Raw genomic sequence first — 18,017 nt, forward strand, 5'->3', positions numbered from 1 at the left:
GAGGAGAGGCTATGGGATCTTAACCTGTTCAGCCTTCACAAGATAAGGCTGAGGGGGGACCTGGTGGCCATCTATAAACTTACTGGGGGGACCAGCGGGGTTTGGGAGAGACCTTGTTCCTCCGAGCGCCTCCCCGAGTAACAAGGAATAACGGCCATAAGTAGCTGGGGTCTTTAAGAGGAGGCTTGACATATACCTGGCTGGGGTCATTTGAGCCCATTTTTCTCTCCTGCACATGGCAGGGGGTCAGACTAGAAAATCTACAAGGTCCCTTCCAACCCTTTATCTATGAATTTATTTGCATTCCTTCACACATTTTTCTCCCCCTTCCCTCGCTGCCCCACCCTGTCCCCTCCTATCTCTACCCATTGTCTTCCAAACTTTCACTCATTTACATTTTCAGAGCTTTTTTGTCACACTTTTAGCTTCTTTTCTACCTTAGGGAACTCAGAACAACAGCAGAGTCTCCCAATGTCTGAAGAAGGGTGCTTGTCCCCACAAGCTTGCAAAGAACTTTTCCCCAACTATTTAGTTGGTTTAATAAAAGATATCATATCTACGCAAAGAACCTTGCCTGCCAAATCCAACAAGACACAAAACTGATAGTCCTGGGCCAAATCTTCAGCAGATCAGCAGTTTCTTCTATGTTGTATCTTTATTCCCATAAACATTACCAGGGTGTATCTTTAGACTTTAAAAACTTCAGTTGTAACATTCTCTCCTTTATATGATCAGTAGTCAGCAAAATGATGCCCTGGTCCCAACTGCTGCCATTGGTGCTACCATCATATAAATACTACTATTAATGATTCCATAGCACGGTGATTGTTCCTTACAGTTAAAACATGTTATCGATATCCTCTATCAAACTGTAGGCATACATTTCCTAATTTTATGACTATAGAACTGTATTAGTTTAATTAGGGACACTTTTAAGGGAAGGCATCCAAGGCAATTGACCTGGGTCCTAGGATCCCTACTCAACAGGAGTGGTGCAAGCCATCCATTGTGCTGGCAGGAGGAGGAAAGGGTATATTTGTTGCTCCTACAAGTCTGAAGCTAATTGTAGATTTAATACTTATTTAATGTTTATGTGGCTTTTCACTAGGGTTTGAAAGGACATTTACACTAGAGTAAGACATATAATGAAGTAAGCAAAATCCTTTGAGATTTGTTGGCTTTGCTGTTAAAAATTATATTGTATAATCCATATTCCTTCTCCTGGAGTCTGTAATATTTTTTAGACATAATTAAAAAAACCAAAAACCTACATTTAAATATTCTCATTTCAGTGCTTTGATACTTACCACATCTTACATTAATGTTTTAGAATGATATGGTTTATGGGCCCTCTCTTACATTCTAACTGTGCACAGTGGAATTATGGTGCATTAATCCCAATCAGAATATTACTTTTCAGAATATTGCTTTTCAGTAACAACCCTGTTTTTGGAATAAACTGGATTTCTCACTGGCTCAGTGAAACAATATTGTCCCTCTACATCAAGTCATCTGAATTCACTGAGGCTTACAACATAGAGTGAAAATAGCAAAATGTTCACTGTAGCATGTCTAAGTAGGGTTTAATATCATCATAACACCTTGGCCAGCTATCTTAATGTAATGTATCTAAAAAATTATGATTCAACTGAAAAAAAAATAGGATTCAACCTAGTAACAAAACTAGGGTACCCTTTTTGAAGAAAACCTTCATTAGCAATTTTAAAAGTCCAGGGGTACTGCTAAGTTTCCAGTATATGGAGCTTTCCTTATAGAAAGCTCTGAAGTACTGGGTTTAAAGGAAATGTTGATGACCTGAGCAATGGCAAATGCCTACAGTGAATCATTTGGGGAATTTTTATACATGCTCCAGAACACGGCATTGGGTGTTTTAATTAGTGAGCCACACTAATTAAAAGTGCCCACACATGAAGTGTCAGAGACTCCATGAGTCCCCATGCTGAAAAAATGGTGGTAGGACACTTTGAACTAAATCTAATTGAACATGTTTTATTTCAAAGTACCCCACTGCCATTTTTTCAGTGTGGGGATGCACAGAGGTGCTGATACATGTTCTGTGGAAAGCTGCCGGAGCATGTCAATTTCCATGCTCCAGCAGACTCAATTAATCGAGTCTGTTCCGATGTGCTGGATTTCCAGAAGGAGCCCCAGATGACCTGTGGTGAGTAAATAATCTAATTCTTTTATTTTTAATTGCCTATAAATAATAATGACTTGAAGGTTTATTATACGGAATTTTGAAACTATGTAAACTACTTAGAATATGAAAGATGCTGTACAAGCTAAGAATGATGATTATTTAGCATTACTATATTACTCAATCTAGAAAAGCAGCTCATATAAATAGAAAGGTGACCTGTTGTATTCTTTGAGTTAAAGGAAGTAGAGGGGCACAACAACAGCAAAAAAAGATTAGCCAGAATAACAGGTTCTTAAAAACATATCATTTATTTTCCATGCAGATATAGTCTATTATCTTGCATTTCATGGTCAAAAAAAAAAATTGTCAATTTCAGCAACAAATATTCCTTATATTGAAATTGCAAGATCAGGACTGTTACTAGAAGATAAACTTTTTAGTTCGGAATGGAGACATCTTGAAGGCATTGTATCCATCAAGTATACACTATACATTCAGTCAACCACACTTTTTGACCTCCCTTGTTCTGGAAAAGATTCTTTGAGTTTGACAATGCAATGCACATATAAGGTTAATGGTATGGACCTTTACCTTCATCATCTTTCCAGAACAGTCTGCTTAACAAACACATCATGTTAGAAGCTCTGACTGACCTTGCTATGATTATGTATGCTTAAAAACAATGCCTTTCAGTGAAGATCAAGGTGCCCTACGGCCAATCAGATTGGGCTTTTGTAAACAGTCTCAGCATCTGATTTCTAAACAAGATCCATAAATATGCTTATGATTTGCAGATTTTGGAAAGTCATTTCAACTTAGGTACCAAGGTTTAGGTATTTGTGTACATACTATTAAGAATCTTTCTGTATCTGGTATTTGTGTACATACTATTAAGAATCTTTCTGTATCTGCTCTGAGAATTGATTCTGTATTTTACAAGAAACTGTCATTAGACAAAATATTTATGCATTCCCTACCATGATGCTCAAACATTTTCCTTGGTGTTGTGGATGGGCAGTACCTAGCAGTGGCGATGTGTAGGAAGTGCATGGGGGTGCACATGCACCCCCTGAGAGTGCTGGTGCACCCCCTGACCAGCCATGCTCTTTGCTTAGGTGGTGGGCAGGGGGGGCAGGTGGGAGTGCTAGAGTGCCCCCTGAAAGCACCAGCTGGATGTAGCGCCATGGCCACTTCCAGAGCACCGTGGCCGCTTCCTGGTCAATGAGTTTTGCCATGGGGGAGCCCCGCCCATCAGTGAGATTAGCTGCAGGGAGACCTCCCATGGTCAGTGAGATTGGCCTTGGGGGACCTGCCCCCCAGTCACTGACTGGTCACTGGGGTGGGGGCACGTGCCCCCTCGACTAGGGTGGCATCAGTTCTCCATGGTACCTAGTCCCTTCATAGGCCAGTTCCAGCCAGTGGCCATGATCCAGTGCCTGGGGACGGTGCAGTAGGTCTCCATCTGGCCATGCGGAAGGAGGCGGGGGCAGCCTGGTTCCAATTCAGCTGCATGGGGGAAAGGAGTCAAGGCCTGGCTCCAATACTGGGGACACTGGGAATGCTGATACATGAGATGCAGAGGCTGCTGAAATGCTGCAATTACCACGCTCCAGCAGATTCAATTAATCTAGTCTGCTCTGACATGCTGGAATCCCCTTGTGTAGGAGCAGCCTTGGTGCTCTTGTATAGGTGTCCGTACTCTTTAGTTCATGCAAATGAATACTGGCTAACGCACATTTTCTTAGTACCTCACAATGGAGGTACTAGATTTAATGAATATTAACTAAAATGTGTTAATACATGTATAGATGAACTTATTGACTAGCTAATTGTGTCTTCTTGCCCCGTGTACTGACTTTAGTTAGTTCAGCATGTCAAACCCAGTCTGAGGTCTCTAACTCTCAATGCATTTGGATAGTGAGCCTTGATGCCTCACATAAGGGGTCTGGATTCCATTCCAAGATAGCTGTTTGATTAGTGTTCAGTATTGTGGTGTCCATGTCTTGTTTTGGATCAGGCCTCAGTTTAACAACAGTGTCAGTATGATATTTTACTAACAGTTATCTGGAGTAAGGAAATTTCCATGGTACCTCAGCTATTTCACAATTGGCAAGTGCTGATATTTCAATGAAGTAATTGCCCATTTACTGGTGCTGGGTGAATGTGGGGTTGTTTACAGTTTTAGTATTAATATGTGAGCCTGACAAAGAAAAAGTCACATGTCACATATATTTTTTCTTTATCTGGCCTGTTTGATGAGGAGTCATGCCCATTCTATTTCAAGAACACAGTAATTATCAACAGTTTCTAATACATTATTTGAAAATTCATTTAAAAATATATTTGGCTAGCTAAATTCTGTATCATTGCGTACAACTCATACAAGGCCCTTCATGATCTCTCATATTTTCTAGCATAGGCCTAATCCTCCATTAAGATTCACTAGCTTAGGTTTTGGTACCCAGGTGAAAGCTCAGGTTGAAATCTGTATATATTCAATGCTCTCTGCTAGCAAATCCCAATGAAAGATCAACCTGTTGGGACATTAAAGCCATGTCACATGGGACACTTAGTATGTGTTATGTCTGTGGAATATTATGCAGTGTTAAAGTTAGATCATGTTCTGAGTAGGTGCACAGTAACTTTTATTATGAACATTCACAGTTCAGACTCTGCTCTAAAGGGCCAGCAGGCAGGCATCCCAGCATGGCATGCTGAAGTACCTTTTTGAAAGAGTGAGGGGGCTGTGTACAGTGCATCCTGAGACGCTGAAGGATTACAAAATCCTCATATTGCCCCCATGAAGCAGGCTGACACTAGCTGAATGTGTTTTCCTTAAAACCATTTAGAAAGAGTCATCACATAAAACGTTGAAATCTAGCTATAATAGGAGTGCATTTAGCATGTGTTTTACTGCTTTAACATGCAGTTGCTCACATCTTAAATGCATTTAACACATACTAAATATGCCATGTAATATGGCCTTTAGTTTCAGGGTTTCTTCCTGAGGGCTAATGCACTGCCTTAGCTGATATTGAGACATGAATTGAGAAGGATTAGAAGGTACTTCTGCCCATAGAGATACATGATACATCCCATTGGTCTCAGAGCCAGTGCAGTCTAGATATGGTGCTGTAGGTGCTGCTTTAAGCATAGGGAATAGGTCCAGGTTGTAAGCTTCTTGAGGTACCTGCATTGGTACAACCCTGCACAGTGGCCATGGGGCCAAGACAGATGGGTCCATGCCAGAACCAGCATCCAAGGCTGTCTGGCTTGGTGCCACAAGCAGAGTGTACACCACGCCAACCACCTGTGCCATGAGGAATGCCCACAGCACTGGGTCCAGCCTGTGCACCATATGCATCATGCATGAGCCCCACTTTGGGGCTCATTCTTTCTGAAGCATTCAAGGCTGGGTCTGGCACTATGAGCACTGCCCACAGCACAGGGGACTAGCATGGGGTGCATGCTGCATGTGGAACCCTGCCACATAGCCCTGCGCAGCAGCTACAGTACATACGAATGGCCTGGAGCCTGATCCAGACTGGCCCTGGAACCAGCAGTCAGGATCAGTGTAGTGATCACATGAATTTACACATGATCAGCAGCTACTTCACCATAGTGCCCTCCCCCCACAAAAGGAAGTACTAAAGTATGGTGCCACAACAACATCGCCATATGGTGATGTGTAGATGTGCCAACCGAGTAATATTTTAGTGTAGTTCATAGTATAGCAAAATTAGTTTCTCAAAGCTATGTAGTTTGGCTGGCTTCCAGCATTTACAGAAATAATCATCTTCTGATGGTAAGGATTGGATGTTAAGATAAATTTAATGGAAAAATATTTGGTAATTGCATTTATAATACACTGAGGAAGTGTTTTGCTTTTAAAATGCTTTAGAGAACAACTAAAGAAGAATTAAAAGAACTAGTTTAAAGAAGAAGTGAAATTAGCTCACACAACTCTGTATATTTCAATCACTTAATATTTTAAATAATGCAAACCAAAACTTCAAGGTATTTTGCTGAACAAATACTATTCTGTACTTATAGCTTATTTTGTGTTATAACTTATAATCTAGCCTTTCTTTAAATCATTTGACTAAATATTGCACTTCCCATTTCAAAATCAAGGATGCTGCCAGAGAAAACATTACCATATCAACCAGATGCCTATTATTTTAAGATTTTTCAAAAAGGATTGTGATAAAATTTTCAAAACTACATTCACTTAGGACCCAAAACCTCATTTTCAAAAGCGATATAAATACTTTAGACCTTGAGTCACAGTGGTTTTGTCTACACAAGATGCTTTACTGTGCAGTAGCATAGTTTACTGTTCAGTAAGCATGCACATCTATATGTGCACATGCACACTGTGCAGTAAACTTCACCATTTGTTAGTAAATTTAATACTTGCAAATGCAAGTAGGAAATTTACTTGTGATTAGTTACTGAACAGTAATGTATGTGTAGATGCCAACCAGGATATTTGCTGCCAGTCAGCCCTGCCACTAGGGGTCCAGCCTGAGCTTAGTCCCAGGGCCCAGGGCATGTTCAGAGTAGAGGGTTGGTGAAGTGGAGATGGCCCCAGGGGGCCTCCCTAGAGAGACCCCCTGCAAGGTAGACATGGGTGCAGACAGCTCCATGTCCCAGTCATCTGGGAGCCCTGCGCCCCCCTTCAAGCACTGTGGGCTTGGTGGCAGTACAGGAAACTGGCTGACCTGCAGGAGGAGAAGCGGAGCATTGGGATAAAGCCACAGCATCAGGTGTTTCCAGAAGGCTGGTCTGTCCTGGCCAACAGGGCAGGGGAGGAAGGCTGCTTGCAGCCAGCACCTAGTGGCCCACTGGCCCCTGGGGAGTAAGCGAGGATGGAGGGCTCAGATGTTGGCCTTCTGGGCCTGGGACTACCCAGCCAACTTACCATGGTCTGTGGCACCCATGCATGCCTGACCCCCAGTCTGAGGTTGGACAGTCCATGGGTTCTGGTACAGAACATCTTATATCTGAAATGTTGCAAACTCACATGAACAGCTTCTTTCTCATGGCTCATGCAGCTGAACATGTGTGAGAGGCTACAGTTGGCAGTCAGGATGCAGCCTCAGGGTCACTGGCATCCATAGCTGGGGCCCTGGGGATGCTTCAGCTCCACAGGAGGAGGACCCAGGATCAGACCGTCCCCCTAAAATGGCTGTAATGGCCATGGAGGACCAGCAGGTGGACATGCAGATGTGGTGGATGGAAGACTTTGCTTGGCAGGAGAAACAGGGAGCAGAGGACATAGCCTGTGAGGAGGCATGGGACCAGTGCGAGGAGGTGTGGGACAAACATAAGGGGGCACAGGATGGGGAAGACCATGAATTCAGGACTGGCCAGACCAGGAGGGGACACACACAAACCATACTGTAAATAGTTTGCATGGAGAAGGGGGTGTTTTATTGTTGGTGGGTAGGGTGAGTGGTGGAGGGACTCTGGTGTTGGGGAGAGAGGCAGGTAGGGAGTCTGTTGTTGGGGAGGGAGTGGGGAAAGGGGGTCTGTTTCTGTGAGGAGAATAAAGTGGTTTTTTGGAGAACTGTTTGCAGTGAGCATGATGCTGGGGGTGGGCAATGAGGCACAGGTCTATTGGCAGCTGTCCAGGAGGGCTTTAACAGGGAATGCAGGAGGAGGTGGTTGGCCAGCACTTTTTGCAGTCAGTACCCTGGCCCCCACTGGGAGGTGTGCAGCTCACGTGGGGTCTCGGTTGGGGAAGGGAGGGCTGCTGCTGATACTGCCACTGCAATTGGTGTGGCTGCTGCCAGGCATCCGCTGACTGCTGCTTCTTCTCCACCCAAACTATGTGAAAAAGCTCCCCCTGGGTCTTACAGATGTTACGTAGCATGCAGGCTGCAATAATGACCTGGGGGATGTCCTTGATGACTTAAAGGTGGGTAGTCACATTCTGCCCGTGTCCCTTGAGGTGGCCAAAGGTACATTCTACCAGGGCATGGGTGCAGCCCCGGCACCAGTTGAAGTGGATCTGGCAGGGGTCAAGCTGGTTGGTGTAGGACCTTATGAGCCAGGGGAGGAGTGAGTAGGCAGGGGCCCCAATGAGGAGGGGCAGGACTACCATGGCACCCAGCTGGAGGGCCAGAATTCCTGGTGTGAAGCACCCACTCTGCACCAGGGCTGACAGGGTGGAGTTCCAGAAGACATGGGTGTCATGGGCACTGCCTAACCAGCTAGCACTCACATTGGTGAAGAAGCTGTGGTGGTTGACAACAGCCTGGAGCACAACAGAGTGAAAGTCCCTCCAGCTGTAGTAGCAGCCATCCCCATGGGTTGGGCAGGTGATGGTAATGTGGGTCCTTTCCAGAGCCCTGATACACTGAGGGAAGCCCAGAACATGGGACCCCACCACCACCTCCAGGGGGTCATGCATGCAGAGAATGGTGTGTCCCAGCATGTCCTAGAGGGTGCTGCACACCTCCAGGATAGCCTCCCTGGTAGTTTCCTTGCCCACTCCAAAGAGGTGACCCTCATAGTGGAGGCTGGTGAGCATGGCCAGATTCAGCAGGGCAATGGCTAGCTCAGTGTCTGTGGGGAGGGCCATTCTAGGTTCAGGCAGAGCTGCTCCAGGAGGTCCAGAAAGGTGGCTGGGGTCATGCAAAAAATGCCTCCAGCCACTGTTGGCTACAAATGTCCAACTCGGGATCCTTAAAATTCTGGTTTATTAGGCGGATTGAAACACTGTAATGAAGCTAAATCATAAACCTTGGGGCTGGTCCCCCCCCCCACACACACATGCACACACAGTAGCGGGTTCCAAGAGGCAGTTATGTCAGTTATACCTATACCACAGGCACTGGAGTCTGCCATCGATGGCCAGTCGAGGCTTCTTTCAGCGTGATTGTTATCCTCCAGAAGGAAGCCGCTGGCTGGTCCTTCTGGCTGGACAGGTCAGGTGCTGGTCAAGTTGGAGATCAAGAGGGCACCTCTGAGGGTCACTTTTCACTGCTTTTTTTATGTCCTTGGCAGACTTTGGTGACTCCCCCGTTTTCAGGTTTCATAGTTTCATAGTTTCATAGTTACAGGGTCGGAAGGGACCTAATAGATCTTCTAGCCCGACCCCCTGCCAGGGCGGGAGAACAACCCAAAAAAAAAACCCCCTAAAAACAAAAACGGGACTCAAATGAGTCCAGCCAGGTAAGTATCCAGCCTCTTCTTAAAGATCCCCAGGGTAGGGGCCAGCACCACCTCCCTTGGAAGTTGGTTCCAGCTCCTAGCCGCCCTAACTGTGAAGTAGTTTTTTCGGATGTCCAATCTGTACCTCCTCTCCATCAACTTGTGCCCATTACTCCTTGTTATGCCAGCGGGGGCTAGGGGAAACAGCGTCTCCCCCAAACCCTTCTGGTTCCCCCTAGTGAGTTTATAGACGGTCACCAGGTCCCCCCTCAGCCTTCTCTTGTGGAGGCTGAATAGGTTCAGGTCCCGCAGTCTCTCACTGTAGGGTCTGCCCTGTTGTCCCCGGATCATGCGGGTGGCCCTCCTCTGGACCCTCTCCATGTTGTCCACATCCCTCCTGAAATGGGGCGCACAGAACTGGACACAATACTCCAGCTGCGGCCTGACCAGCGTCGCATAGAGGGGGAGGATCACCTCCCTGGCTCTACTCGAGATGCACCTGTGGATGCACGACAAGGTCCGGTTAGCCCTGCCAACCATGACCTCGCATTGTCGGCCCATGTTCATCTTGGAGTCAATAATGACACCAAGATCCCTTTCCGCCTCCGTGCTCTCAAGTAGGGAGCTCCCCATCGTATAAGTGTGCTGCTGGTTCCTACTACCCAAGTGCAGCACCCTGCACTTGTCCGTATTGAAACACATCCTGTTCCTGTTTGCCCACCCCTGTAACCTATCCAGATCCTTCTGCAATCTCTCTCTCCCTGCTAGCGTGCTCACCTCCCCCCAAATTTTGGTGTCATCAGCGAATTTAAACAGGTTGCTTTCCACCCCAACATCAAGATCGCTGATGAAGAAATTGAACAGCGCAGGCCCCAGGACCGAGCCCTGGGGGACTCCACTACCCACCTCCCCCCAAGGTTAACATTGTTACAATGTATAACTTACTTCTGAAACTAAACACATTTAGTTAAAAGGTGAAGGGTATAAAATATAAGCTACAAGAGTAATGCCATGGCACACAAATAGATAAAAATACCAAAATACAAGGAGAGATACAAAATAAACACATACAAACTTTAAAACACAATTCCTTATCTTATACTGAAAGAAAGGGGAAGGAAGAAAAGGTAGAAGAAGAGAACCATATCCAAAGAGGGGAGAGCAAATGTAGGCAAGAGGGAAAGGGGGCTTTCTGCTACACCACTGCTTGTCATCCTAGATGGCCTGGATAATGTGCAGCCACTAGTTCTGGCTGGCCCAGCAGGCCCAGAGGTGGCAGGATTGGAGGCCTAGAAGGGCATGGATTGCACCAGCAGTGGCATCCAGGAACATGTCAGTGTCCCTGGTGAGGTCTAGCTAGCATGACAGGGTCATGATAGCACTTGTATGGTGGTGGAAGCTCTGGAACAGCCCAATGTGGCCAAGCAGGGTGTTGTCATGTGTGGTGGAGCTGACAGGGTCCATATTGCCCTGAGCCAGGTGGCAATCATCATGGCAGGCCAGCAGAGCCACCGCTATGGCCAGCAGGAACCTGAGACATTGGACATCACTGCCAGAGGCAGAGGCTGGAGCATTCATGACATGGGGAGGCAGAGGCAGCAATGAGGCAGCTGCTGTGTGCTTTCCCCACATCTGCATGGTTCTCCTAGACAGAAGTGCAGATGGCCAGGAGCTGGGATCAAGGCTGGCTTCTATAGATGACTTCTGGCCATAGGCAGCTGTGGCTGGAGCCTCCAGCTCCCCCTGGTGGTGGCAGGAGCCCATTACAGGGCCTCCGGACATGGGAGCAATTTGCTGCCATCAGCAGCAATTCTACTCCCACTTCAATGCATGTCTAGATGCCTGCCCAAGAGCATTTACTCACAAGTTAACTCATAAGTAAATTGGTCCTGCATAACATGCATGTGTAGACACACCCACTAAGTAAATGAGAAGATGTAAGTGCCATAGTTTAAGTCAAGGATTTTTTAAATATGTTTTAAAGGGCATCACAAAAAATCTTTGTATCTTGTACATCTCATGGACCATCAAAGATACAACAATGCTCTAAACCCACTACAAACTTTAAGTCTAAGTCCTGCTAACCCTTAAGTACAAGTTTAACTTAGGTCTCCATTGGAATAAATAACATGGACAAGGTTCTGTATATACTTAAATATTTGTACGATCCAGGGTCTAATTACTTTTTAAAAATATCTTTATTTCTTCTTTCACAGTGGCAGAGAATGGGTGCTAACAGGAAAAGTATTTAATCATGTCACATCTAAATTAATCTGTCCCTATTCCTCTCCCCTTATGGCTTCCAGAATTCACAGACATAGGAAGTGCTAATTTTGAAGTCACCCTTCCCATAACAGTCATGTTTAATTTCTACTAATAGACCTATCCACCATGAATTTCTCTAACCTCTTTTGAACTTAGGTGCATCAACCTCTATGGCTTCATACAGATATTCAGGGAGGTTATGGGGAGGTTAATTATGTCAACTATGGACACGTAATCTAATTTAGGTCCTCAGGTGTGGACCTTACACTTAGATCCCTAGTTGGATGAATCTAAGTGTGAAGTGTACACAAGTTCAGGAAGTTTAGGTTGGTCTTAAAATGGCTAACCTAATATAAGCTAAACATACCTTCAATGTACACCTAAATTAGATTAGGTCAGCCATTTTCAGCCTGATCTAGTTTTTCTAAACTTTGGTACAATTCCCAGCACAGCTCTAGGGCTGGAAAAGCCCAGCTGCCTGCCCCAGCCCTGGGGCTGTGCTTTTCCTGTTCACCCTCTGCCCTCTACTGGAACCAGGTTATTTTTATCCCTTCCCCTGGGCACTGAGCTATTTTTAGCCACTGCTCTGGCCCCTTACTCCACCCCCAGATGGCCAGTCAAGCCCTTCCCTCCCTGAGCCCTCCAACCTCCCCATCCCCAAGTTGTTCCTGATGCTGTCCTTGCTGTTCTTATGGGTGTTCACAGATGCTGGGAGCTGAGGAAGTAAGTCGGGATTGGGGGAAGGGCAGGAGGGATGTTCCTTTGGGAGATGGAAGAGGGGGTTGGAGAGCTAAAAAGAGACCCTGCTCCTGGGGGCCTTGGTGAAAGAGCCATCCTGTATACCCCACAAGTCCCTGATCCCACCAAATCTATCCAGACACCACCAACTGCCCTGCAGACTGCCTTCCCCTCTGATCTCCCTGATCCCTCCAGCAAACCTGCTTGCCCCCTGATTCCCCAATTCACCCTGTAGACCCTGCTAGCCCCTTTAATCCCCTCAACCCCTCCCACATTCATTTCCTGCCCCCTGATTCCCCTGATCTTCCCATAGAACCCACTTGTCTCCCCCAATCCCTTCCAAAGACCTCACCTGCCCTTTAATTCTCCCCCACAGACCCCTGATTCCTCCCTGAGCCTATTTACTCCCCTGATCCCCCCACATCCCACTAGTCCTCCCATACAAACTTACCTTAGATCAGGCAACTATTTTTAACTCGATCTAACCTCCCCTTAACCTCCCCAAATAGTACACAGCCCTTGAGTTTATAGAGAATATTGCAAAAAAAACAAACAACTTTTAGCTTCAAGCTGTAAAATTAACTGAATTGCTAAGGTTGTATTTCCTCTTCTTTGCTTGTGAGATTTGGGCCAGATTATAATGTGATTGTTCACACTGGGTGTGTCTACACATTAATTAATGCACTGTTGTTACTGCACATTAAGTTTAGTACTTGGTTAACCAAGTATGAAAACAATGCACAATAATGCACTCTACTGTGCAGTAGCTCCAGCATTTAGTGACTCTTACTGTGTAGTAGCCTAACACTAATGTGCAGTAGTATATTGGCATGCTTTTTGTCCAGCATGCTACTGTGCAGTGTTATTTGGCTACTGCATGATTAGTATCACATATAGACATGCCCACTGATTAAAATCCTATTCCACTAGTGGTCTTACTGGTAAAATCTAGGTTCCATGCAAGTCAATGGAAACACTATCATCCCTTCAGTGATGCCATAATTTTCCCATTAATTTTAAGAGTATAATGTACTATTCAACACGAGTAAGTATGTCACAGTTTGGTGCTCAATATGAAGTTTAATATTAATATTTTTTAGCAATATGTGGTTCATGTAGCTATTGGAACATAAAATGTTGCATTTTCTGAATTTATGCCATTGCACTTGTAGAAAACAAACATTAAAATAGTTATTCTCTTTTGACGTCTATCTGAGACAGTGGTTAGTCAACCCTAAAAACTCCACCCAACCAATATGAGCTTGTTCTTTATATATTTTTATGTAGATTTAATAGTCTTGTATCTTTTTAGATACATTCTTTTCTTTAAAAATACCTGTCTTAAATCACCAAAAAACAAGCAAACAGACACAAAAGGACTTCCAAAAGTAATAGTATATAAATTATACCACTCTTCAAGTGAGAACCATTTGACATTCAGAAATCTTTGCAATGTGTCACACATTATACACAGTATCAATGTGCCCACATTAATTTTAGTAGGTAATAGTATTAATACATTTTAATGCTGTAAGGAAGGGCAAGATTATGATTTTGAGAACTCTTCTGTGAATTGCTGTAAATTTAATTTTTTAATGTTTTCATTTTGAGAGCCTGCTGATACTTGCTGATCTGTTCATTAGATCCAGTTCAAATTTAACCCAGTAAAGGCTACCACCTTTGCCTACAAATACCATAATTACCATAACTTAAATAGTTTTCAGTTGTGAACTGACAAAATATACAATAATGTATCAACAACTTCAAATTAGATTACAGTATACATAACTAAGACAGGGTAAGACAGCTTGGCCAAGCACTGAAAGACAGCGAGGTACATTCTTTGCTTTGTTGTTTCTGCTTGTTTAGAAATGCCAGAGGTCTAGTCTTCTTCCATGAAGGTACAAATTGATCTCCTTCAGCTGGTGCTGTAGGGGCCCAAAGGATTCCGAATGCCAACACTTGAACATTTATTTTGGATCTCTAGGTGCGGTCTGGTCTTTGAGCCCAATGTTTTTAAACTAATTTGATATAGGTAACCTAAAGATAATGGAAATGGAAAATTCACCTCAAGGGAAATTTACCACACAATGGTTCATAGAATCATAAAATCATAGAACCAGAAGGGACCTGTAAGATCATCAAGGCCAGTCCCCTTCTGTGAGCAGAAAATTATTGGGCTCAGACAAGCTTGACAAGGTGCCTGTCCAGCCTCATCTGGAACACCTCCAAGGATGGTGACTGCACCACCTCTGCTGGGAGTGTGTTCCAGATTCTGGTGACCCTTACAGAGAAAAAGTTTTTTCTTATGTTTAGTCTGAATTTACACTCTATTAGTTTATGCACATTGATCCTCATCCTCCCTTGAGGTGCTTTCCTGAAGTGTTGCTTCCTTAGTCCTTGATGCTCACCCCTGAGGTACTTGTAGGTGGCTATCAATTCACTTCTCAGCCTTTTCTTACTCAGACTGAATAGGCCCAGTTCCTGGAGTTTCTTCTCATAGGGCCTACCCTCCATGCCCTTAACCATATGGGTGGACCTTCTTTGTACCTTCTTGAGCTTATCTACATCCTTCTTGAAGAGTGGTGCCCAGACTGGGCACAGTACTCCAGCTGAGGCCCCACCAATGCCAAATAGTGAGGGAGGATCAATTGGCCACACATTGGCTGATGCACACCAGAGTTCTATTTGCTCTTCTAGCAACCTCATCTCACTGTTGGCTCATATTCATCTTCCAGTCAATCATGACCCAGAGTTCTCGTTCAGATGCTGCGCCAGCCAGTGGACTACACCCATCACGTAGTTATGCTGAGGGTTCTTTCTACCCAGGTAAAGGACCTTGCACTTCGTTAAACCTCATCTGATTTCATTCTGACCATGAATCCAGTCTGTCAAGTACATCCTGAATCTTTGCCCTATCCTCTCATGTGCCTGCATTTCTCCACAGCTTGGTGTCATCCACAAACTTAATCACTGAACTTTCCACCCCCTCATCCAAGCCTGAGATCAGCTGTGCACCCCCTGGAAATGCCAGCCGTGAAAACGGAACCCATCGGTGATTGGCTGGGGGGGGGATCCCGCCCCCCCCCCCAGCCTCAAGTTGGCAATTGGCCACTGGGGGACTTTTCCCCTCATCGGCAATCTGGTGCCCCCCAGACTCAGGAATCACCAGTCGCCAATGCATCCAAGTCATTAATAAATATATTAAAGAGCATAGGTCTAAGAACTGATCCCTGGGGGACATCACTGGAGACAGGCCTCCAGAATGAGGCCATCCCATCGTTTACAACTCTCTGGGAGCAGCCTCAAAGTCAGTTGTCCACCCACCTCACTGTAGACTGGTCCAGCCCAGTACCCTCCAGTTTGATATAGAGAATCTCATGGGAAATGGAATCAAAGGCTTTACCAAAATCTAAGTAAATGATGTCAACCTCATGTCCCTCATTCACATGGCTAGTTACCTAGACGTAGAAGGACACCAGGTTAGCCAGGCATGATCTACCCTCAGCAAAGCATGCTGGGTGCTTTGCAACAACCCTTCAGTTACCAGTTTGTGATTGATGGCCTCCTTAACAATTTTTTAAAAGATTTTAACCAGGACTCAAGTCAGGCTGACCAATCTGTAATTTCCCAGGTCATCCCTCTTCCCTTTCTCGAAGATGGGCACCACATGGGCCCTCTTCCAGTCACCTGGAACCACTCCTGAGTTCCACAGTTCTTGAAACAGCTTGGCCAGTGGTGTTGCTATAAACTCAGCCAGTTCTTTCAGGACTCTCGTGTGCAGGTAGTCTGGCCCAGAAGACATGAAAGTGTCCAGGTATTGTAGAAGATTCCTCACCTGTTCAGAACTGATTTCATGTAATCTGTTGTCTTCCCCATGTTCCCTGGGCCTCTGGTCAGGTGAACAGCTCACATTTGATTTCAGGAATACCAACGTAAAATATGTATTTAGGAGTTCTGCATTTTTATGGGTGTCGACTGTGGGCTGCCCCTGAGTATTCAGTAGGAATTTCACAGTGAATTCCAATTTTTTTCTGCACCCTATGTATCTGTAGAAGGACTTTTGGTTGTCTTTTATGTTGGTTGTTAGCTTGATTTCCATTCCTGCCTTAGCTTTCCATGTCTCGTATCTGCAGGCCCTGGTGATACAACTCTATTGCTCTCTGATAGCTGATCCATTCTTCCATTGCTTATATGCTTCTTTTTTCTTTTTCAATAGCTCCCTAATATCCCTGTTGAGCCAAGCAGGTTTCTTGGTTCCTATCCCAGTTTTTGTCCACATGGGAATGTCCTGTTTTTGAGCTGTGAGAATTACCTCCTTAAGGAAGCACCACTGTTCCTGGACTCCCAAATCTTCCAGTTGCTAGTTGCAGAGGGCCCCTCCAAGTATCCTGTTGAGCCTGCCAAAATCTGCCTTCATGAAATCTAGGACTTCTGCTCTGCTGGCTGATTTCTCAGGCTTACAGTGGATGGTGAACCTTATCAGATCGCTGTTGTGCAATGTACCACCAATTCTCAGGTCATTTATGATGTCCTCCCCACTTGGTCAGCACCAAATCCAGAGAGTCCTTACCCCTAGTGGGCCTTTCCAGAACATGTGTCAGAAACAAATGGTCTATTATCACCAAGAAGTTGGCTGACCAGCTGGAGGTGGCCAAGTGGTCCTCCTAACAGATGTCAGGGTAGTTGAAGTCACCCATGACAATAGCTCTAGTGCAAGCTGCCTCAATCAGCTCTGTGGAGAATATCTGATCACATTCCTCCTCTTGGGAAGGTGGCCTGTAGTAGACTCCCACCATCAGGTCTCCCTCTCCTGGTGCCCCTTGTAACCTGACCCAGAGGGTCTCAAGGGATCTTTCCCTGCTGTCAAACATGACTTGCAGGGAGGGGTACCGTTCTTTCATATAGAATGCCACACCTCCTGCCTTCTTCCCAACCCAATCCTTCCTGTAAAACCTATAACCTTCAATATTCACTGCCCAATCATGTGGGCTGATGCCTACCAGGTCTCCATCAACCCCTGTCAGACTGAATTCCTCATCCACCAGAAAGAGTGCTGGATCCTCCTATTTGTTTCCCATGGTTCTATCATTCCCATAAAAACACCTGAGTCCCCACCCCCTGGTTTCCTCAGGTTTTCTATCACACTGCCTGTGTCTCAAGATATTAGTACTTACCTGGACATACATAGCTTGAATGTCCTCCTGTGTGTCATTGCAATGAGAGGATTCATGCCCAGCAATGAAACTTTTTCCCCAGCCCCCAGAACTGCCTTTCTTCAATTCAGTCACACTTATAATGTCTCCTAATATAGGTGTTAATATGCTTATAGGAAAAGCTTTTCTATTAAAAAAAAGATGGGGTCAGATGGCCCACAGATAACAAAGCATATAAGTAATGAACTAAGGGGAATGTACAACAGCAATAAGAAGTGGAATTAATTCATTAATTCCATGTAAAGTATTGGAAAAGATGAGATAGCAAGATGAAATATATCATGACCCTTTTTTAGGCAAAACCAATTTGATAAAATATTCTCATTCCTTATTTAAGCTTATTTAAGGTTTGTTTACATTGTCTCACTTTCTGTTTACCATGCCACTAGCATGTATTGGAGTATAGAAAATATGTTCATTCTATACCTACAATGGATTTCATTAGAGAAAGAATTGCAAATTGGGGAACAAATCAG

The sequence above is a fragment of the Alligator sinensis genome, unplaced genomic scaffold (assembly GCF_000455745.1).
Source record: "Alligator sinensis unplaced genomic scaffold, ASM45574v1 scaffold348_1, whole genome shotgun sequence".
Taxonomy (NCBI): domain Eukaryota; kingdom Metazoa; phylum Chordata; order Crocodylia; family Alligatoridae; genus Alligator; species Alligator sinensis.